We start from the raw sequence: 24,201 nt of genomic DNA, 5'->3' as shown, positions 1-24,201 counted from the left end.
TCATAGACAGTAAGAAGATACAGTCTTCTTGTACTTAAGTCGGCATTGTGCCTTTTGTATTTAATTCCGATGCAATTTCTGTGTTTCATCGTCAATAAGACGGTCCAAGGGATACAGTAAACCTGAAGTGAAGCATCGAAATCTATAACTAGTGTCACAGAAATCGTACAAAACATAGTCAGTAAGAAGAGTCGGTCTTCATGTACTTAAGTCAGTATTGTGCCCTTTGTATTTAATTCCGGTGCAATTTCTGTGTTTCATCGTCAATAAGAAGGTCCAAGGGATACAGTAAACCTGGAGTGATGCATCGGAATCTATAACTAGTGTCACAGGAATGGTTCAAAACATAGACAGTAAGACGATACAGTCTTGTTGTACTTAAGTCGGCATTGTGCCTTTTGTATTTAATTCCGATGCAATTTCTGTGTTTCATCGTCAATAAGAAGGTCCAAGGGATACAGTAAACCTGAAGTGAAGAAGCGGAATCTACGACTAGTGTCACAGGAATGGTTCAAAACATAGACAGTAAGAAGAGTCAGTTTTCTTGTACTTAAGTCGGCATTGTGTCCTTTGTATTTAATTCCGATGCAATTTCTGTGTTTCATCGTCTATAAGAAGGTCAGAGGATTACAGTAAACATGAAGTGAAGCATCGGAATCTATAAATAGTGTCACAAGAATGGTTCAAAACTCAGACAGGAAGAAGAGTCAATCTTCTTGCACTTGAGGCGGCATTGTGAATTTTGTATTAAATTCCGATGCAATTTCTGTGTTTCATCATCAGTAAGTAGGTCCTAGGGATATAGTAAACCTGAAGTCAAGTATCGGAATCTATAACTAGTGTCACAGGAATACTTCATATCATAGACAATAAGAAGAGTCAGTCTTCTTGTACTTAAGTCTGCATTGTGACTTTTCTATTTAATTCCGATGCAATTTCTGTGTTCCATCGACATTAAGAACGTCAGAGGGATACAGTAAACCTGAAGTGAAGCATCGGAATGTATAACTAGTGTCCCAGGAATGGTTGAAAACATAGTCAGTAACAAGAGACAGTCTTTTTGTACGTAAGTCAGCATTGCGCCTTTTGTATTTAATTCCGATGTAATTTCTGTGTTTCATCGTCAATAAGAAGGTCCAAATGATACAGTAAACCTGAAGTGATGCATGGGAGTCTATCACTAGTGTCAATGGGAAGGTTCAAAACATAGACAGTAAGAAGAGTCAGTCTTCTTGTACTTAAGTCGGCATTGTGCCTTTTGTATTTAATTCCAGTGCAATTCCTGTTTTTCATCGTCAATAAGAAGGTCGGTGGGATACAGTAAACCTGAAGTGCAGCATCGGAATGTATAACTAGTGTCACAGGAATGGTTCAAAACATAGACAGTACATATGTCGGCATTGTGCCTTTTGTATTTAATTCCGAAGCAATTTCTGTGTTTCATCGTCAATGAGAAGGTCAGAGGGATACAGTAAACCTGAAGTGAAGCATCGGAATCTATAACTAGTGTAACAGGAATGGTTCAAACATAGACAGTAAGAGGAGTCAGTCTTCTTGTACTTAAGTCGGCATTTTGCCTAATCTATTTAATTCCGATGCAATTTCAGTCTTTCATCGTCAATAAGATGGTAAAAGGGACGCAGTAAACCTGGAGTGAAGCATCGGTATCTATAACTAGTGTCAATGGAATGGTTCAAAACATAGACAGTAAGAAGAGTCAGCCTTCTTGTACATAAGTCGGCATTGTGCCTTTTGCATTTAATTCCGGTGCAATTTCTGTGTTTCATCGTCAATAAGAAGGTCAGAGGGATACAGTAAACCTGAAGTGAAGCATCGGAATCTATAACTAGTGTCACAGGAATGGTTCAAAACATAGTCAGTAAGAAGAGTCAGTCTTCTTGTCCTTAAGTCGGCATTGTGCCTTTTGCATTTAATTCCGATGCTATTTCTGTGTTTCATCGTCAATAAGAAGGTCCAAGGGATACAGTAAACCTGAAGTGTAGCATCGGAAACTATAACTAGTGTCACAGGAATGGTTCAAACATAGTCAGTAAGAAGAGTCGGTCTTCATGTACTTAAGTCAGCATTGTGCCTTTTGTATATAATTCCGGGGCAATTTCTGTGTTTCATCGTTAATAAGAAGGTCAGAGGGATAGAGTATTCATGAAGTGAAGCATCGGAATCTATAACTAGTGTCACAGGAATGGTTCAAAACATAGACAGTAAGAAGATACAGTCTTCTTGTACATAAGTCGGCATTGTGCCTTTTGAATTTAATTCCGATGTAATTTCTGTGTTTCATCGTCAATAAGAAGGTCCAAGGGATACAGTATACCTGAAGTGAAGCATCGGAATCTATAACTAGTTTCACACGAATGGTTCAAAACATAGTCAGTAAGAAGATACAGACTTGTTGTACTTACGTCGGCATTGTGCTTTTGTATTTAATTCCGATGCAATTAATGTGTTTCATCGACAATAAGAAGGCCCAAGGGATACAGGAAACCTGAAGTGAAGCATCGGAATCTATAACTAGTGTCACAGGAATGGTTCAAAACATAGACAGTAAGGAGAGTCAGTCTTCTTGTACTTAAGTCGGCATTGTGCCTTTTGTATTTAATTCCGATGCAATTTCTGTGTTTCATCGTCAATAAGAAGGTCAGAGGAATACAGTGAACCTGAAGTGAAGCATCGGAATCTATAACTAGTGTCACAGGAATGGTTCAAAACATAGACAGGAAGAAGAGTCAGTCTTCTTGTACTTGAGTCTGCATTCTGCATTTTGTATAATATTCAGATGCAATTTATGTGTTTCATCGACAATAAGAAGGCCCAAGGGATACAATAATCCTGAAGTCAAGCATCGGAATCTATAACTAGTGTCACAGGAATGGTTCAAAACATAGACAATAAGAAGATTCAGTCTTTTTGTACTGAAGTCGGCATTGTGCCATTTGTATTTAATTCCGATGTAGTTTCTGTGTTTCATCGTCAATAAGAAGGTCCAAATGATACAGTAAACCTGAAGTGAAGCATCGGAATCTATAACTAGTATCAATGGAATGGTTCAAAACATAGACAGTAAGAGGAGTCAGTCTTCTTGTACTTAAGTCGGCATTATGCCTTTTGTATTTAATTCCGGTGCAATTTCTGTGTTTCATCGTCAATAAGAAGGTGAGAGCGATACAGTAAACTTGAAGTGAAGCATCGAAATCTATAACTAGTGTCACAGGAATGGTTCAAAGCATAGTCAGTAAGAAGAGTCAGTCTTCATGTACTTAAGTCGGCATTGTGCCTTTTGTATTTAATTCCGATGCAATTTCTGTGTTTCATCGTCAATAAGAAGGTCCAAGGTATACAGTAAACCTGAAGTGAAGCATCGGAATCTATAACTAGTGTCACAGGATTGGTTCTAAACATAGTCAGTAAGAAGAGTCAGTTTTCTTGTACTTAAGTCGGCATTGTGCCTTTTCTATTTAATTCCGATGCAATTTCAATGTTTCATCGTCAATAAGAAGGTCCAAGGGATACAGTAAACCAGGAGTGTAGCATCGGAACCTATAACTAGTGTCAATGGAATGGTTCAAAACATAGACAGTAAGAAGAGTCTGTCTTCTTGTACTTAAGTCGGCATTGTGCCTTTTGTATTTAATTCCGGTGCAATTTCTGTGTTTCATCGTCAATAAGAAAGTCAGAGGGATACAATAAACCTGATGTGAAGCATCGGAATCTATAACTAGGGTAACAGGAATGGTTCAAAACATAGTCAGTAAGAAGAGTCAGTCTGCTTGTCCTTAAGTCGGCCTTGTGCCTTTTGTATTTAATTCCGATGCAATTTCTGTGTTTCATCGTCAATAAGAAGAACCAAGGGATACAGTAAACCTTACGTGAAGCATCGGAATCTATAACTAGTCACAGGAATGCTTCAAAAAATAGTCAGTAAGAGGAGTCGCTCTTCATGTACTTAAGTCAGCATTGTGCGTTTTGTAATTAATTCCGACGCAATTTCTGTGTTTCATCGTCATCAAGAAAGTCCAAGGGATACAGTAAACCTGAAGTGAAGCATCAGAATCTATAACTAGTGTCCCAGGAATGGTTCAAAGCATAGACTGTAAGAAGAGTCAGTCTTCTTGTACTTAAGTCGGCATTATTCCTTTTCTACTTAATTCCGATGCAATTTCTGTGTTTCATCGTCAATAAGAAGGTCCAATGGAAACAGTAAACCTGGTGTGAGGCATCGGAATCTATAACTAGTGTCACAGGAATGGTTCAAAACATAGTCAGTAAGAAGAGTCAGTCTTCATGTACTTAAGTTGGCATTGGGCCTTTTGTATTTAATTCCGATGCAATTTCTGTGTTCCATCGTCAATAAGAAGGTCCAAGGGATACAGTAAACCTGAAGTGAAGCATCGGAATCTATAAATAGTGTCACAGGAATGGTTCACAACATAGTCAGTCGGAAGAGTGAGTCTTCTTGTACTTAAGTCGGCATTGTGCCTTTTCTGTTTACTTCCGATGCAATTTCAGTATTTCATCGTCAATAAGAAGGTACAAGGGATACAGTAAACCTGGAGTGAAGCATCGGAATCTATAACTAGTGTCAATGGGACGGTTCAAAACATAGACAGTAAGAAGAGTCAGTCTTCTTGTACTTAAGCCGGCATTGTGCCTCTTGTATTTAATTCCGGTGCAATTTCTGTGTTTCATCGTCAATAAGAAGGTCAGAGGGATACAAGAAACCTGAAGTGAAGCATCGGAGTCTATAACTAGTGTCACAGGACTGGTTCAAAACATAGTCAGAAAGAAGAGTGAGTCTTCTTGTATTTAAGTCGGCCTTGTGCCTTTTGTATTTAATTCCGATGTAATTTCTGTGTTTCATCGTCAATACGAAGGTCCAAGGGATACAGTAATCCTGGAGAAAAGCATCGGAATCTATAACTAGTGTCACAGGAATGGTTCAAAACATAGACAGTACTTAAGTCGGCATTGTGCCTTTTGTATTTAATTCCGAATCAATTTCTGTGTTTCATCGTCTATAAGAAGGTCCAAGAGATACAGTAAACCTGAAGTGAAGCATGTTAATCTATAACTAGTGTCACAGGAATGGTTCAAAACATAGTCAGTAAGATGAGTCGGTCTTCATGTACTTAAGTCGGCATTGTGCCTTTTGTATTTAATTCCGATGCCATTTCTGTGTTTCATCGGCAATGAGAAGGTCCAATGGATACAGTAAATCTGATGTGAAGCATCGGAATCTACAACTAGTGTCACAGGAATGGTTCAAAACATAGTCAGGAAGAGGAGTAAGTCTTCATGTACTTAAGTCGGCATTGTGCCTTTTGTACTTAATTCCGATGGAATTTCTGTGTTTCATCGTCAATAAGAAGGTCCAAGGGATACAGTAAACCTGAAGTGAAGCATCGCAATCTATAACTAGTGTCACAGGAATGGTTCAATACGTAGTCAGTAAGAAGAGTCAGTCTTCTTGTACTTAAGTCTGCTATTTGCCTAATCTATTTAATTCCGATGCAATTTCAGTGTTTCATCGTCAATAAGAAGGTAAAAGGGATGCAGTAAACATGGAGTGAAGCATCGGAATCTATAACTAGTGTCAATGGAATTGTTGAAAACACAGATATTAAGAAGAGTCAGCCTTCTTGTGCTTAAGTCGGCATTGTGCCTTTTGTATTTAATTCAGGTGCAATTTCTGTGTTTCATCGTTAATAAGAAGGTCAGAGGGATACAGTAATCCTGAAGTGAAGCATCGGAATCTATAACTAGTGTCACAGGAATGGTTCAAAACATAGACAGTACATAAGTCGGCATTGTGCCTTTTGTATTTAATTCCGAAGCAATTTCTGTGTTTCATTGTCAATAAGAAGGTAGAAGGGATACAGTAAACCTGAAGTGAGGCATCGGAATCTATAACTAGTGTCACAGAAATGGTTCAAAACATAGTCAGTAAGAAGAGTCGGTCTTCATGTACTTAAGTCGGCATTGTGAATTTTGTATTGAATTCCGATGCAATTTCTGTGTTTCATCGTCAATAAGAAGGTCAGAGGGATACAGTAAACCTGAAGTGAAGCATCGGAATCTATAACTAGTGTCACAGGAATGGTTCGAAACATAGTCAGTAAGAAGAGTCAGTCTTCTTGTCCTTAAGTCGGCATTGTGCCTTTTGTATTTAATTCGCATGCAATTTCTGTGTTTCTCGTCAATAAGAAGGTCAAAGGGATACAGTAAACCTGAAGTGTAGCATCGGAATCTATAACTAGTGTCACAGGAATGGTTCAAAACATAGTCAGTAAGAAGAGTCAGTCTTCATGTACTTAAGTCGGCATTGTGCCTTTTGTATTTAATTCCGATGCAATTTCTGTGTTTCATCGTCAATAAGAAGGTCCAAGGGATACAGTAAACCTGAAGTGAAGCATCGCAATCTATAACTAGTGTAACAGGAATGGTTCAAACATAGACAGTAAGAAGAGTCAGTCTTCTTGTACTTAAGTCGGCATTTTGTCTAGTCTATTTAATTCCGATGCAATTTCAGTGTTTCATCGTCAATAAGATGGTAAAAATGACGCAGTAAACCTGGAGCGAAGCATCGGAATCTATAACTAGTGTCAATGGAATGGTTCAAAACATAGACAGTAAAAAGAGTCAGCCTTCTTGTACTTAAGTCGGCATTGTGCCTTTTGCATTTAATTCCGGTGCAATTTCTGTGTTTCATCGTCAATAAGAAGGTCAGAGGGATACAGTAAACCTGAAGTGAAGCATCGGAATCTATAACTAGTGTCACAGGAATGGTTCAAAACATAGTCAGTAAGAAGAGTCAGTCTTCTTGTCCTTAAGTCGGCATTGTGCCATTTGTATTTAATTCGCATGCAATTTCTGTGTTTCTCGTCAATAAGAAGGTCAAAGTGATACAGTAAACCTGAAGTGTAGCATCGGAATCTATAACTAGTGTCACAGGAATGGTTCAAAACATAGTCAGTAAGAAGAGTCGGTCTTCATGTACTTAAGTCAGCATTGTGCCTTTTGTATATAATTCCGGCGCAATTTCTGTGTTTCATCGTTAATAAGAAGGTCAGAGGAATAGAGTAAACATGAAGTGAAGCATCAGAATCTATAACTAGTGTCACAGGAATGGTTCAAAACATAGACAGTAAGAAGATACAAACCTGTTGTACTTAAGTCGGCATTGTGCCTTTTGTATTTAATTCCGATGCAATTTCTGTGTTTCATCGACAATAAGAAGGTCCAAGGGACACAGTAAACCTGAAGTGAAGCATCGGAATCTATAACTAGTGTCACAGGAATGTTTCAAAACATAGACAGTAAGGAGAGTCAGTCTTCTTGGTCTTAAGTCGGCATTGTGCCTTTTGTATTTAATTCCGATGCAATTTGTGTGTTTCATCGTCAATAAGAAGGTCAGAGGAATACATTAGTCCTGAATTGAAGCATCGGAATCTATAACTAGTGTCACAGGAATGGTTCAAATCATAGCCAGAAAGAAGAGTCAGTCTTCTTGTACTTGAGTCGGCATTCTGCATTTTGTATTAAATTCCGATGCAATTTCTGTGTTTCATCGTCAATGAGAAGGTCCAAGGGATACAGTAAACCTGAAGTGAAGCATCGGAATCTACAACTAGTGTCACAGGAATGGTTCAAAACATAGTCAGGAAGAGGAGTAAGTCTTCATGTACTTAAGTCGGCATTGTGCCTTTTGTACTTAATTCCGATGCAATTTCTGTGTTTCATCGTCAATAAGAAGGTCCAAGGATTACAGTAAACCTGAAGTGAAGCATCGCAATCTATAACTAGTGTCACAGGAATGGTTCAAAACATAGTCAGTAAGAAGAGTCAGTCTTCTTGTACTTAAGTCGGCTATTTGCCTAATCTATTTATTTCCGATGCAACTTCAGTGTTTCATCGTCAATAAGAAGGTAAAAGGGATGCAGTAAACATGGAGTGAAGCATCGGAATCTATAACTAGTGTCAATGGAATGGTTCAAAACATAGACAGTGAGAAGAGTCAGCCTTCTTGTACTTAAGTCGGCATTGTGCCTTTTGTATTTAATTCCGATGTAGTTTCTGTGTTTCATCGTCAATGAGAAAGTCCAAATGATACAGTAAACCTGAAGTGAAGCATCGGAATCTATAACTAGCGTCAATGGAATGGTTCAAAACATAGACAGTAAGAAGAGTCAGTCTTCTTGTATTTAAGTCGGCATTGTGCCTTTTGTATTTAATTCCGGTGCAATTTCTGTGTTTCATCGTCAATAAGAAGGTGAGAGCGATACAGTAAACCTGAAGTGAAGCATCGGAATCTGTAACTAGTGTCACAGGAGTAGTTCAAAACATAGTCAGAGTGAATAGTCAGTCTTCTTGTCCTTAAGTCGGCATTGTGCCTTTTGTATTTATTTCCGATGCAATTTCTGTGTTTCATCGTCAATGAGAAGGTCCAAGGGATACAGTAAACCTGAAGTGAAGCATCGGAATCTACAACTAGTGTCACAGGAATGGTTCAAAACACAGACAATTAGAAGAGTCAGTTTTCTTGTACTTAAGTCGGCATTGTGCCTTTTGTATTTAATTCCGATGCAATTTCTGTGTTTCATCGTCAATAAGAAGGTCAGAGGGATACAGTAAACCTGAAGTGAAGCATCGGAATCTATAACTAGTGTCACAGAAATGGTTCAAAACATAGTCAGTAAGAAGAGTCAGTCTTCTTGTCCTTAAGTCGGCATTGTGCCTTTTGTATTTAATTACGGTCCAATTTCTGTGTTTCATCGTCAATAAGAAGGTCCAATGGATACAGTAAACCTGCAGTGACGCATCGGAATCTATAACTAGTATCACATCAGTGGTTCAAAACATAGACATTAAGAAGAGTCAGTCTTCTTGTACTTAAGTCGGCATTGTGCCTTTTGTATTTACTTCCGATGCAATGTCTGTGTTTCATCGTGAATAAGAAGGTCAGAGGGATACAGTAACCCTGAAGTGAAGTATCGGAATCTATAACTAGTGTCACAGAAATGGTTCAAAACATAGTCAGTAAGAAGAGTCAGTCTTCTCTTACTTAAGTCGGCATTGTGCCTTTTGTATTTAATTCCGATGCAAATTCCGTGTTTCATCGTCAATAAGAAGGTCCAACGGATACAGTAAACCTGGAGTGTAGCATCGGAATCTATAACTAGTGTCACAGGAATGGTTCAAAACATAGTCAGTAATAAGAGTCAGTCCACATGTACTTAAGTCGGCATTGTGCCTTTTGTATTTAATTCCGGTGCAATTTCTGTGTTTCATCGTCAATAGGAAGGTCAGAGGGATAAAATAAAACTGAAGTGAAGCTTCGGCATCTATAACTAGTATCACAGGAATGGTTCAAAACATAGTCAGTAAGATGAATCGGTCTTCTTGTCCTTAAGTCGGCCTTGTGCCTTTCGTATTTAATTCCGATTCAATTTCTGTGTTTCATCGTCAATAAGAAGGTCCAAGGGATACAGTAAACCTGGAGTGTAGCATCGGAATCTATAACTAGTGTCACAGGAATGGTTCAAAACATAAACAGTAAGAAGAGTCAGTTTTCTTGTACTTAAGTCGGCATTGCGCCTTTTGTATTTAATTCCGGTGCAATTTCTGTGTTTCATCGTCAATAGGAAGGTCAGAGGGATTAAATAAAACTGAAGTGAAGCTTCGGAATCTATAACTAGTGTCACAGGAATGGTTCAAACATAGTCAGTAAGAAGAGTCGGTCTTCATGTACTTGAGTCGGCATTGTCCCTTTTGTATTTAATTCCGATGCAATTTCTGTGTTTCATCGTCAATAAGAAGGTCCAAGGGATACAGTAAACCTGAAGTGAAGCATCGCAATCTATAACTAGTGTAACAGGAGTGGATCAAACATAGACAGTAAGAAGAGTCAGTCTTCTTGTACTTAAGTCGGCATTTTGCCTAATCTATTTAATTCTGATGCAATGTCAGTGTTTCATCGTCAATAAGATGGTAAAAGGGACGCAGTAAACCTGGAGTGAAGAATCGGAATCTATTACTAGTATCACAGAAATGGTTCAAAACATAGACAGTAAGGAGAGTCAGTCTTCTTGTACTTAAGTGAGCATTGTGCCTTTTGTATTTAATTCCGATGCAATTTCTGTGTTTCATCGTCAATAAGAGGGACAGAGGGATACAGTAATCCTGAAGTGAAGCATCGGAGTCTATAACTAGTGTCACAGGAATGGTTCAAAACATAAACAGTAAGAAGAGTCAGTTTTCTTGTACTTAAGTCGGCATTGCGCCTTTTGTATTTAATTCCGATGCACTTTCTGTGTTTCATCGTCAATAAGAAGGTCAGAGGGATACAGTAACCCTGAAGTGTAGCATCGGAATGGTTCAAAACATAGTCAGTAAGAAGTGTCACTCTACATGTACTTGAGTCGGCATTGTCCCTTTTGTATTTAATTCCGATGCAATTTCTGTGTTTCATCGTCAATAAGAAGGTCCAAGGGATACAGTAAACCTGAAGTGAAGCATCACAATCTATAACTAGTGTATCAGGAGTGGATCAAACATAGACAGTAAGAAGAGTCAGTCTTCTTGTACTTAAGTCGGCATTTTGCTAATCTATTTAATTCCGATGCAATGTCAGTGTTTCATCGTCAATAAGATGGTAAAAGGGACGCAGTAAACCTAGAGTGAAGCATCGGAATCTATAACTAGTGTCAATGGAATGGTTCAAAACATAGTCAGTAAGAAGAGGCGGTCTTCATGTACGTAAGTTGGCATTGGCCTTTTGTATTTAATTCTGGTGCAATTTCCGTGTTTCATCGTCAATAAGAAGGTCAGATGGATACAGTAAACCTGAAGTGAAGCATGTTAATCTATAACTAGTGTCACAGGAATGGTTCAAAACATAGTCAGTAAGATGAGTCGGTCTTCATGTACTTAAGTCGGCATTGTGCCTTTTGTATTTAATTCCGATGCCATTTCTGTGTTTCATCGGCAATGAGAAGGTCCAATGGATACAGTAAATCTGATGTGAAGCATCGGAATCTACAACTAGTGTCACAGGAATGGTTCAAAACATAGTCAGGAAGAGGAGTAAGTCTTCATGTACTTAAGTCGGCATTGTGCCTTTTGTACTTAATTCCGATGGAATTTCTGTGTTTCATCGTCAATAAGAAGGTCCAAGGGATACAGTAAACCTGAAGTGAAGCATCGCAATCTATAACTAGTGTCACAGGAATGGTTCAATACGTAGTCAGTAAGAAGAGTCAGTCTTCTTGTACTTAAGTCTGCTATTTGCCTAATCTATTTAATTCCGATGCAATTTCAGTGTTTCATCGTCAATAAGAAGGTAAAAGGGATGCAGTAAACATGGAGTGAAGCATCGGAATCTATAACTAGTGTCAATGGAATTGTTGAAAACACAGATATTAAGAAGAGTCAGCCTTCTTGTGCTTAAGTCGGCATTGTGCCTTTTGTATTTAATTCAGGTGCAATTTCTGTGTTTCATCGTTAATAAGAAGGTCAGAGGGATACAGTAATCCTGAAGTGAAGCATCGGAATCTATAACTAGTGTCACAGGAATGGTTCAAAACATAGACAGTACATAAGTCGGCATTGTGCCTTTTGTATTTAATTCCGAAGCAATTTCTGTGTTTCATTGTCAATAAGAAGGTAGAAGGGATACAGTAAACCTGAAGTGAGGCATCGGAATCTATAACTAGTGTCACAGAAATGGTTCAAAACATAGTCAGTAAGAAGAGTCGGTCTTCATGTACTTAAGTCGGCATTGTGAATTTTGTATTGAATTCCGATGCAATTTCTGTGTTTCATCGTCAATAAGAAGGTCAGAGGGATACAGTAAACCTGAAGTGAAGCATCGGAATCTATAACTAGTGTCACAGGAATGGTTCAAAACATAGTCAGTAAGAAGAGTCAGTCTTCTTGTCCTTAAGTCGGCATTGTGCCTTTTGTATTTAATTCGCATGCAATTTCTGTGTTTCTCGTCAATAAGAAGGTCAAAGGGATACAGTAAACCTGAAGTGTAGCATCGGAATCTATAACTAGTGTCACAGGAATGGTTCAAAACATAGTCAGTAAGAAGAGTCAGTCTTCATGTACTTAAGTCGGCATTGTGCCTTTTGTATTTAATTCCGATGCAATTTCTGTGTTTCATCGTCAATAAGAAGGTCCAAGGGATACAGTAAACCTGAAGTGAAGCATCGCAATCTATAACTAGTGTAACAGGAATGGTTCAAACATAGACAGTAAGAAGAGTCAGTCTTCTTGTACTTAAGTCGGCATTTTGTCTAGTCTATTTAATTCCGATGCAATTTCAGTGTTTCATCGTCAATAAGATGGTAAAAATGACGCAGTAAACCTGGAGCGAAGCATCGGAATCTATAACTAGTGTCAATGGAATGGTTCAAAACATAGACAGTAAAAAGAGTCAGCCTTCTTGTACTTAAGTCGGCATTGTGCCTTTTGCATTTAATTCCGGTGCAATTTCTGTGTTTCATCGTCAATAAGAAGGTCAGAGGGATACAGTAAACCTGAAGTGAAGCATCGGAATCTATAACTAGTGTCACAGGAATGGTTCAAAACATAGTCAGTAAGAAGAGTCAGTCTTCTTGTCCTTAAGTCGGCATTGTGCCATTTGTATTTAATTCGCATGCAATTTCTGTGTTTCTCGTCAATAAGAAGGTCAAAGTGATACAGTAAACCTGAAGTGTAGCATCGGAATCTATAACTAGTGTCACAGGAATGGTTCAAAACATAGTCAGTAAGAAGAGTCGGTCTTCATGTACTTAAGTCAGCATTGTGCCTTTTGTATATAATTCCGGCGCAATTTCTGTGTTTCATCGTTAATAAGAAGGTCAGAGGAATAGAGTAAACATGAAGTGAAGCATCAGAATCTATAACTAGTGTCACAGGAATGGTTCAAAACATAGACAGTAAGAAGATACAAACCTGTTGTACTTAAGTCGGCATTGTGCCTTTTGTATTTAATTCCGATGCAATTTCTGTGTTTCATCGACAATAAGAAGGTCCAAGGGACACAGTAAACCTGAAGTGAAGCATCGTAATCTATAACTAGTGTCACAGGAATGTTTCAAAACATAGACAGTAAGGAGAGTCAGTCTTCTTGGTCTTAAGTCGGCATTGTGCCTTTTGTATTTAATTCCGATGCAATTTGTGTGTTTCATCGTCAATAAGAAGGTCAGAGGAATACATTAGTCCTGAATTGAAGCATCGGAATCTATAACTAGTGTCACAGGAATGGTTCAAATCATAGCCAGAAAGAAGAGTCAGTCTTCTTGTACTTGAGTCGGCATTCTGCATTTTGTATTAAATTCCGATGCAATTTCTGTGTTTCATCGTCAATGAGAAGGTCCAAGGGATACAGTAAACCTGAAGTGAAGCATCGGAATCTACAACTAGTGTCACAGGAATGGTTCAAAACATAGTCAGGAAGAGGAGTAAGTCTTCATGTACTTAAGTCGGCATTGTGCCTTTTGTACTTAATTCCGATGCAATTTCTGTGTTTCATCGTCAATAAGAAGGTCCAAGGATTACAGTAAACCTGAAGTGAAGCATCGCAATCTATAACTAGTGTCACAGGAATGGTTCAAAACATAGTCAGTAAGAAGAGTCAGTCTTCTTGTACTTAAGTCGGCTATTTGCCTAATCTATTTATTTCCGATGCAACTTCAGTGTTTCATCGTCAATAAGAAGGTAAAAGGGATGCAGTAAACATGGAGTGAAGCATCGGAATCTATAACTAGTGTCAATGGAATGGTTCAAAACATAGACAGTAAGAAGAGTCAGCCTTCTTGTACTTAAGTCGGCATTGTGCCTTTTGTATTTAATTCCGATGTAGTTTCTGTGTTTCATCGTCAATGAGAAAGTCCAAATGATACAGTAAACCTGAAGTGAAGCATCGGAATCTATAACTAGCGTCAATGGAATGGTTCAAAACATAGACAGTAAGAAGAGTCAGTCTTCTTGTATTTAAGTCGGCATTGTGCCTTTTGTATTTAATTCCGGTGCAATTTCTGTGTTTCATCGTCAATAAGAAGGTGAGAGCGATACAGTAAACCTGAAGTGAAGCATCGGAATCTGTAACTAGTGTCACAGGAGTAGTTCAAAACATAGTCAGAGTGAATAGTCAGTCTTCTTGTCCTTAAGTCGGCATTGTGCCTTTTGTATTTATTTCCGATGCAATTTCTGTGTTTCATCGTCAATGAGAAGGTCCAAGGGATACAGTAAACCTGAAGTGAAGCATCGGAATCTACAACTAGTGTCACAGGAATGGTTCAAAACACAGACAATTAGAAGAGTCAGTTTTCTTGTACTTAAGTCGGCATTGTGCCTTTTGTATTTAATTCCGATGCAATTTCTGTGTTTCATCGTCAATAAGAAGGTCAGAGGGATACAGTAAACCTGAAGTGAAGCATCGGAATCTATAACTAGTGTCACAGAAATGGTTCAAAACATAGTCAGTAAGAAGAGTCAGTCTTCTTGTCCTTAAGTCGGCATTGTGCCTTTTGTATTTAATTACGGTCCAATTTCTGTGTTTCATCGTCAATAAGAAGGTCCAATGGATACAGTAAACCTGCAGTGACGCATCGGAATCTATAACTAGTATCACATCAGTGGTTCAAAACATAGACATTAAGAAGAGTCAGTCTTCTTGTACTTAAGTCGGCATTGTGCCTTTTGTATTTACTTCCGATGCAATGTCTGTGTTTCATCGTGAATAAGAAGGTCAGAGGGATACAGTAACCCTGAAGTGAAGTATCGGAATCTATAACTAGTGTCACAGAAATGGTTCAAAACATAGTCAGTAAGAAGAGTCAGTCTTCTCTTACTTAAGTCGGCATTGTGCCTTTTGTATTTAATTCCGATGCAAATTCCGTGTTTCATCGTCAATAAGAAGGTCCAACGGATACAGTAAACCTGGAGTGTAGCATCGGAATCTATAACTAGTGTCACAGGAATGGTTCAAAACATAGTCAGTAATAAGAGTCAGTCCACATGTACTTAAGTCGGCATTGTGCCTTTTGTATTTAATTCCGGTGCAATTTCTGTGTTTCATCGTCAATAGGAAGGTCAGAGGGATAAAATAAAACTGAAGTGAAGCTTCGGCATCTATAACTAGTATCACAGGAATGGTTCAAAACATAGTCAGTAAGATGAATCAGTCTTCTTGTCCTTAAGTCGGCCTTGTGCCTTTCGTATTTAATTCCGATTCAATTTCTGTGTTTCATCGTCAATAAGAAGGTCCAAGGGATACAGTAAACCTGGAGTGTAGCATCGGAATCTATAACTAGTGTCACAGGAATGGTTCAAAACATAAACAGTAAGAAGAGTCAGTTTTCTTGTACTTAAGTCGGCATTGCGCCTTTTGTATTTAATTCCGGTGCAATTTCTGTGTTTCATCGTCAATAGGAAGGTCAGAGGGATTAAATAAAACTGAAGTGAAGCTTCGGAATCTATAACTAGTGTCACAGGAATGGTTCAAACATAGTCAGTAAGAAGAGTCGGTCTTCATGTACTTGAGTCGGCATTGTCCCTTTTGTATTTAATTCCGATGCAATTTCTGTGTTTCATCGTCAATAAGAAGGTCCAAGGGATACAGTAAACCTGAAGTGAAGCATCGCAATCTATAACTAGTGTAACAGGAGTGGATCAAACATAGACAGTAAGAAGAGTCAGTCTTCTTGTACTTAAGTCGGCATTTTGCCTAATCTATTTAATTCTGATGCAATGTCAGTGTTTCATCGTCAATAAGATGGTAAAAGGGACGCAGTAAACCTGGAGTGAAGAATCGGAATCTATTACTAGTATCACAGAAATGGTTCAAAACATAGACAGTAAGGAGAGTCAGTCTTCTTGTACTTAAGTGAGCATTGTGCCTTTTGTATTTAATTCCGATGCAATTTCTGTGTTTCATCGTCAATAAGAGGGACAGAGGGATACAGTAATCCTGAAGTGAAGCATCGGAGTCTATAACTAGTGTCACAGGAATGGTTCAAAACATAAACAGTAAGAAGAGTCAGTTTTCTTGTACTTAAGTCGGCATTGCGCCTTTTGTATTTAATTCCGATGCACTTTCTGTGTTTCATCGTCAATAAGAAGGTCAGAGGGATACAGTAACCCTGAAGTGTAGCATCGGAATGGTTCAAAACATAGTCAGTAAGAAGTGTCACTCTACATGTACTTGAGTCGGCATTGTCCCTTTTGTATTTAATTCCGATGCAATTTCTGTGTTTCATCGTCAATAAGAAGGTCCAAGGGATACAGTAAACCTGAAGTGAAGCATCACAATCTATAACTAGTGTATCAGGAGTGGATCAAACATAGACAGTAAGAAGAGTCAGTCTTCTTGTACTTAAGTCGGCATTTTGCTAATCTATTTAATTCCGATGCAATGTCAGTGTTTCATCGTCAATAAGATGGTAAAAGGGACGCAGTAAACCTAGAGTGAAGCATCGGAATCTATAACTAGTGTCAATGGAATGGTTCAAAACATAGTCAGTAAGAAGAGGCGGTCTTCATGTACGTAAGTTGGCATTGGCCTTTTGTATTTAATTCTGGTGCAATTTCCGTGTTTCATCGTCAATAAGAAGGTCAGATGGATACAGTAAACCTGAAGTGAAGCATCGCAATCTATAACTAGTGTCACATTAATGGTTCAAAACATAGTCAGTAAGAAGAGTCAGTCTTCTTGTCCTTAAGTCGGCATTGTGCCTTTTGTATTTAATTCCGGTTCACTTTCTGTGTTTCATCGTCAATAAGAAGGTCCAAGGGATACAGTAAACCTGGAGTGAAGCATCGGAATCTATAACTAGTGTCACAGGAATGGTTCAAAACATAGACAGTAAGAAGATACAGTCTTCTTGTACTTAAGTCAGCATTGTGCCTTTTGTATCTAATTCCGATGCAATTTCTGTGTTTCATCGTCAATAAGACTGTCCAAGGGATGCAGTAAACCTGAAGTGAAGCATCGGAATCTATTACTAGTATCACTGAAATGGTTCAAAAGATAGACAGTAAGGAGAGTCAGTATTCTTGTACTTAAGTCGGCATTGTGCCTTTTGTATTTACTTCCGATGCAATGTCTGTGTTTCATCGTGAATAAGAAGGTCAGAGGGATACAGTAAACCTGGAGTGAAACATCGGCATCTATAACTAGTGTCACAGGAATGGTTCAAAGCATAGACAGTAAGAAGAGTCAGTCTTCTTGTACTTAAGCCGGCATTGTGCCTTTTCTATGTAATTAAGATGCAATTTCTGTGATTCATCGTCAATAAGAAGGTCAGAGCGGTACAGTAAACCTGAAGTGAAGCATGGGAATCTATAACTAGTGACACAGGAATGGTTAAAAGCATAGTCAGAAAGAAGAGTCAGTCTTCTTGTCGTTAAGCCTTCATTGTGCCTTTTGTATTTTATTCTGATGCAATTTCTGTGTTTCATTGTCAATAAGAAGGTCCAAGGGATACAGTAAATCTGGAGTGTAGCATCGGAATCTATAACTAGTGTCACAGGAATGGTTCAAAACATAGTCAGTAAGAAGAGTCAGTCTACGTGTACTTACGTCGGCATTGTGCTCTTTGTATTTAATTCCGATGCAATTTCTGTGTTTCATCGTCAATAAGAAGGTCCAACGGATACAATAAACCTGGAGTGTAGCATCGGAATCTATAACTAGTGTCACAGGAATGGTTCAAAACATAGTCAGTAAGAAGAGTCAGTCTTCTTGTCCTTAAGTCGGCCTTGTGCCTTTTGTATTTAATTCCGATGCAACTTCTGTGTTTCATCGTCAATAAGAAGGTCCAAGGGATACAGTAAACCTGGAGTGAAACATCGGCATCTATAACTTGTGTCACAGGAATGGTTCAAATCATAGACAGTACTTAAATCGGCATTGTGCCATTTGTATTTAATTCCGAAACAATTTCTGTGTTTCATCGTCAATAAGAAGGTCCAAGGGATACAGTAAAGCTGAAGTGAAACATCGGAATCTATAACTAGTATCACAGGAGTGGTTCAAAACATAGACAGTAAGAAGAGTCAGTCTTCTTGTACTTAAGTCGGCATTTTGCCTAATCTATTTAATTCCGATGCAATGTCAGTGTTTCATCGTCAATAAGATGGTAAAAGGGACGCAGTAAACCTGGAGTGAAGCATCGGAATCTATAACTAGTGTCAATGGAATGGTTCAAAACATAGTCAGTAAGAAGAGTCAGTCTTCTTGTTCTTAAGTCGGCATTGTGCCTTTTGTATTTAATTCCGGTTCAATTTCTGTGTTTCATCGTCAATAAGAAGGTCCAAGGGATACAGTGAACCTGGAGTGAAGCATCGGAATCTATAACTAGTGTCACAGGAATGGTTCAAAAATTAGACAGTAAGAAGATACAGTCTTCTTGTTCTTAAGTCAGCATTGTGCATTTTGTATTTAATTCCGATGCAATTTCTGTATTTCATCGTCAATAAGAAGGTCCAAGGGATGCAGTAAACCTGAAGTGAAGCATCGGAATCTATTACTAGTATCACAGAAATGGTTCAAAACATAGACAGTAAGGAGAGTCAGTCTTCTTGTACTTAAGTCGGCATTGTGCCTTTTGTATTTACTTCCGATGCAATTTCTGTGTTTCATCGTGAATAAGAAGGTCAGAGGGATACAGTAAACCTGAAGTCAAGCATCGGAATCTATACCTAGTGTCACAGGAATGGTTCAAAGCATAGACAGTAAGAAGAGTCAGTCCTCTTGTACTTAAGCCGGCATTGTGCCTTTTCTATGTAATTAAGATGCACTTTCTGTGATTCATCGTCAATAAGAAGGTCAGAGCGATACAGTAAACCTGAAGTGAAGCATGGGAATCTATAACTAGTGACACAGGTATGGTTAAAAGCATAGTCAGAAAGAAGAGTCAGTCTTCTTGTCGTTAAGTCTTCATTGTGCCTTTTGTATTTAATTCTGATGCAATTTCTGTGTTTCATCGTCAATAAGAAGGTCCAAGGGATACAGTAAATCTGGAGTGTAGCATCGGAATCTATAACTAGAGTCACAAGAATGGTTCAAAACATAGTCAGTAAGAAGAGTTAGTCTACATGTACTTACGTCGGCATTGTGCCTTTTGTATTTAAGTCCGATGCAATTTCTGTGTTTCATCGTCAATAAGAAGGTCCAACGGATACAGTAAACCTGGAGTGTAGCATCGGAATCTATAACTAGTGTCACAGGAATGGTTCAAGACATAGTCAGTAAGAGGAGTCAGTCTTCTTGTCCTTAAGTCGGCCTTGTTCCTTTTGTATTTAATTCCGATGCAACTTCTGTGTTTCATCGTCAATAAGAAGGTCCAAGGGATACAGTAAACCTGGAGTGAAACATAGGCATCTATAACTAGTGTCACAGGAATGGTTCAAAACATAGACAGTACTTAAATCGGCATTGTGCCTTTTATATTTAATTCCGAAGCAATTTCTGTGTTTCATCGTCAATAAGAAGGTCCAAGGGATCCAGTAAACCTGAAGTGAAGCATCGGAATCTATAACTAGTGTCACAGGAATGGTTCAAAGCATAGTCAGTAAGAAGAAACGGTCTTCATGTACTTGAGTCGGCCTTGTGCCTTTTGTATTTAATTCCGATACAACTTCTGTGTTTCATCGTCAATAAGAAAGTCCAAGGGATACAGTAAACCTAAAGTGAAGCATCGGAATCTATAACTAGTGTCACAGGAATGGTTCAAAACATAATCAGTGAGAAGAGTCAGTCTATATGTACTTAAGTCATCATTGTGCCTTTTGTATTTAATTCCGATACAATTTCTGTGCTTCATCGTCAATAAGAAGGGTCAAGGGATACAGTAAACATGAAGTGAAGCATCGCAATCTATAACTAGTGTCACAGGAATGGTTCAAAACATAGTCAGTAAGAAGAGTCAGTCTTCTTGTACTTAAGTCGGCATTTTGCCTAATCTATTTAATTCCGATACAATTTCAGTGCTTCATCGTCAATATGAAGGTCCAAGGGATGCAGTAGACCTGGAGTGAAACATCGGAATCAATAACTAGTGTCACAGGAATGGTCGAATCATAGACAATTAGAAGAGTCAGTTTTCTTGTATTTAAGTCGGCATTGTGCCTTTTGTATTTCATTCCGATGCAATTTCTGTGTTTCATCGTCAATATGAAGGTCCAACGGATACAGCAGACCTGAAGTGAAGCACCGGAATCTATAACTAGTGTCACAGGATTGGACAAAACATAATAAGTAAGAAGAGTCAGTTTTCTTGTACTTAAGTCGGCATTTTGCCTAATCTATATAATTCCGATGCAATTTCAGTGTTTCATCGTCAATATGAAGGTCCAAGGGATGCAGTAAACCTGGAGTGAAGCATCGCAATCTATAACTAGTGTCACAGGAATGATTCAAAACATAGTCAGTAAGAAGAGTCAGTCTTCTTGTACTTAAGTCGGCAATTTGCCTAATCTATTTAATTCCGATGCAATTTCAGTGTTTCATCGTCAATATGAAGGTCCAAGGGATACTGCAAACCTGAAGTGAAGCATCGGAATCTATAACTAGTGTCACAGGAATGGTTCAAAACATAAACAGTATGAAGAGTCAGTTGTCTTGTACTTAAGTCGGCATTGAGCCTTTTGTATTTAATTCCGATGCACTTTCTGTGTTTCATCGTCAATAAGATGGTCATAGGGATACAGTAAACCTGAAGTGAAGCATCGGAATGTAATACCGGTCTCACAGGAAATGTTCAAAACGTAGACAGTAAGAAGAGCCAGTCTTCTTGTACTTGAGTCGGCATTGTGCCTTTTGTATTTAATTCCGATGCAATTTCTGTGTTTCATCGACAATTTCAAGGTAAGAGGGATACATTAAACCTGAAGTGAAGGATCGGAATCCATAACTAGTGTCACAGGAATGGTTCAAAGCATAGACAGTGAGAAGAGTCAGTTTTCTTGTACTTAATTCGGCATTGTGCCATTTGTATTTAATTCCGATGCAATTTCTGTGTTTCATCGTCAATAAGGAGGTGAGACGGATACAGTAAACCTGAAGTGAAGCATCGGAATCTCTAACTAGTGTCACAGGAGTGGTTCAAACATAGATAGTAAGAAGAGTCAGTTTTCTTGTACTTAAGTCGGCATTGTGCCTTTTGTATTTAATTCCGATGCTATTTCTGCGTTTCGTCGTCAATATGAAGGTCCACCGGATACAGTAAACCTGAAGTGAAGCGTCGGAATCTAACACCGGTCTAGCAGGGAAGGTTCAAAACATAGACAGTAAGAAGAGCCAGTCTTATAATATTTGAGTCGGCATTGTGCCTTTTGTATTTAATTCCCATGCAGTTTCCGTGTTTCATCGTCAATAGGAAGGTCCGAGGGATACATTAAACCTGACGTGAAGCATCGGAATCTATAACTAGTGTCACAGGAATGGTTCAAAACATAGACAGTAAGAAGAGCCAGACTTCTTGTACTTGAGTTGGCATTGTGCCTTTTGTATTTAATTCCGATGCAATGTCTGTGTTTCATCGTCAATAAGAAGGACAGAGGGATACAGTAAACCTGAAGTGAAGCATCGGAATCTATAACTAGTGTCACAGGAATGGTTCACAACATAGACAGTAAGAAGAGTCAGTTTTCTTGTACTTAAGTCGGTATTGTGCCATTTGTATTTAATTCCGATGCAAAATCTGAGTTTCGTCGTGAATAATAAGGTCCATGGGATACAGTAAACCTGAAGTGAGGCAACGGAATCTAAGACCTGTCTCACAAGAAGGGTTCAAAACATAGACAGTAAGCGGAGCCAGTCTTCATGTACTTGAGTCGGCATTATGCATTTTGTATTTAATTCCAATGCAATTTCTGTGTTTCATCGTCAATAAGAGGGTCAGAGGGATACAGTAAACGTGAAGTGAAGCATCGGAATCTATAACTAGTGTCACACGAATGGTTCAAGTCATAGACAGTAAGAAGAGTCCGTTTTCTTGAACTTAAGTCGGCAATGTGCCTTTTGAGTTTAATTCCGATGCACGTTCTGTGTTTCATCGTCAATAAGAAGGTCAGAGGTATACAGTAAACCTGAAGTTAAGCATCGTAATCTATAACTAGTGTCACAGGAATGGTTCAAATCATAGACAGTAAGAAGAGTCCGTTCTCTTGTACTTAAGTCAGCATTGTGCCTTTTGTATCTAATCCCGATGCAATTTCAATGTTTCATCGTCATTAAGAAGGTCAGAGGGATACAGTAAACCTGAAGTGAAGCATCGGAATCTAAAACCGGTCTCACAGGAAAGGTTCAAAACATAGACAGGAAGAAGAGCCAGTCATCTTGTACTTGAGTCGGCATTGTGCCTTTTGTATTTAATTCCGATGCAATTTATGTGTTTCGTCGTCAAAAAGAATGTCCAAGGGATCAGCAAACCTGAAGTGAAGCATCGGAATCTAAGACCGAGCTCACTGGAAAGGTTCAAATCATAGACAGTAAGAAGAGCCAGTCTTCTTGTACTTGAGTCGGCATTTTGCCTTTTGTATTTAATTCCGATCCAATGTCTGTGTTTCATCGTCAATAAGAAGGACAGAGGGATACAGTAAACCTGAAGTGAAGCATCGGAATCTATAACTAGTGTCACAGGAATGGTTCACAACATAGACAGTAAGAAGAGTCAGTTTTCTTGTACTTAAGTCGGTATTGTGCCATTTGTATTTAATTCCGATGCAAAATCTGAGTTTCGTCGTGAATAATAAGGTCCACGGGATACAGTAAACCTGAAGTGAGGCAACGGAATCTAAGACCTGTCTCACAGGAAGGGTTCAAAACATAGACAGTAAGCGGAGCCAGTCTTCATGTACTTGAGTCGGCATTATGCATTTTGTATTTAATTCTGATGCAATTTCTGTGTTTCATCGTCAATAAGAAGGTCCAAGGGATACAGTAAACCTGGAGTGTAGCATCGGAATCTGTAACTAGTGTCACAGGAATGGTTCAAAACATAGTCAGTAAGAAGAGTCAGTCTACATGTACTTAAGTCGGCATTGTGCCTTTTGTATCCAATTCCGATGCAATTTCTGTGTTTCATCGTCAATAAGAGGGTCCAAGGGATACAGTAAACCTGGAGTGTAGCATCGAAATCTATAACTAGTGTCACAGGAATGGTTCAAAACATAGTGAGTATGAAGAGTCAGTCTTCATGTACTCAAGTCGGCATTGTGCCTTTTGTATTTAATTCAGGTGCAATTTCTGTGTTTCATCGTCAATAAGAAGGTCAGAGGGATACAATAAACCTGAAGTGAAGCATCGGAATCTATAACTAGTGTCACAGGAATGGTTCAAAACATAGTCAGGAAGAGGAGTAAGTCTTCATGTACTTAAGTCGGCATTGTGCCTTTTGTACTTAATTCCGATGCAATTTCTGTGTTTCATCGTCAATAAGAAGGTCCTAGGGATACAGTAAACCTGAAGTGAAGCATCGGAATCTATAACTAGTTTCACAGGAATGGTTCATAACATAGTCAGAGAGAATAGTCAGTCTCCTTGTCCTTAAGTCGGCTTTGTGCCTTTTGTATTTAATTCCGATGCCATTTCTGTGTTTCATCGTCAATGAGAAGGTCCAAGGGATACAGTGAACCTGAAGTAAAGCATCGGAATCTACAACTAGTGTCACAGGAATTGTTCAAAACATAGTCAGGAAGAGGAGTAAGTCTTCATGTACTTAAGTCGGCATTGTGCCTTTTGTACTTAATTCCGATGCAATTTCTGTGTTTCATCGTCAATAAGAAGGTCCAAGGATTACAGTAAACCTGAAGTGAAGCATCGCAATCTATAACTAGTGTCACAGGTATGGTTCAAAACATAGTCAGTAAGAAGAGTCAGTCTTCTTGTACTTAAGTCGGCTATTTGCCTAATCTATTTATTTCCGATGCAACTTCAGTGTTTCATCGTCAATAAGAAGGTAAAAGGGATGCAGTAAACATGGAGTGAAGCATCGGAATCTATAACTAGTGTCAATGGAATGGTTTCAAAACATAGACAGTAAGAAGAGTCAGCCTTCTTGTACTTAAGTCGGCATTGTGCCTTTTGTATTTAATTCCGATGTAGTTTCTGTGTTTCATCGTCAATGAGAAAGTCCAAATGATACAGTAAACCTGAAGTGAAGCATCGGAATC

This window comes from Schistocerca americana, chromosome 4 (genome assembly GCF_021461395.2).
Source record: "Schistocerca americana isolate TAMUIC-IGC-003095 chromosome 4, iqSchAmer2.1, whole genome shotgun sequence".
NCBI lineage: Eukaryota > Metazoa > Arthropoda > Insecta > Orthoptera > Acrididae > Schistocerca > Schistocerca americana.
This window is presented reverse-complemented; position numbering follows the sequence as displayed.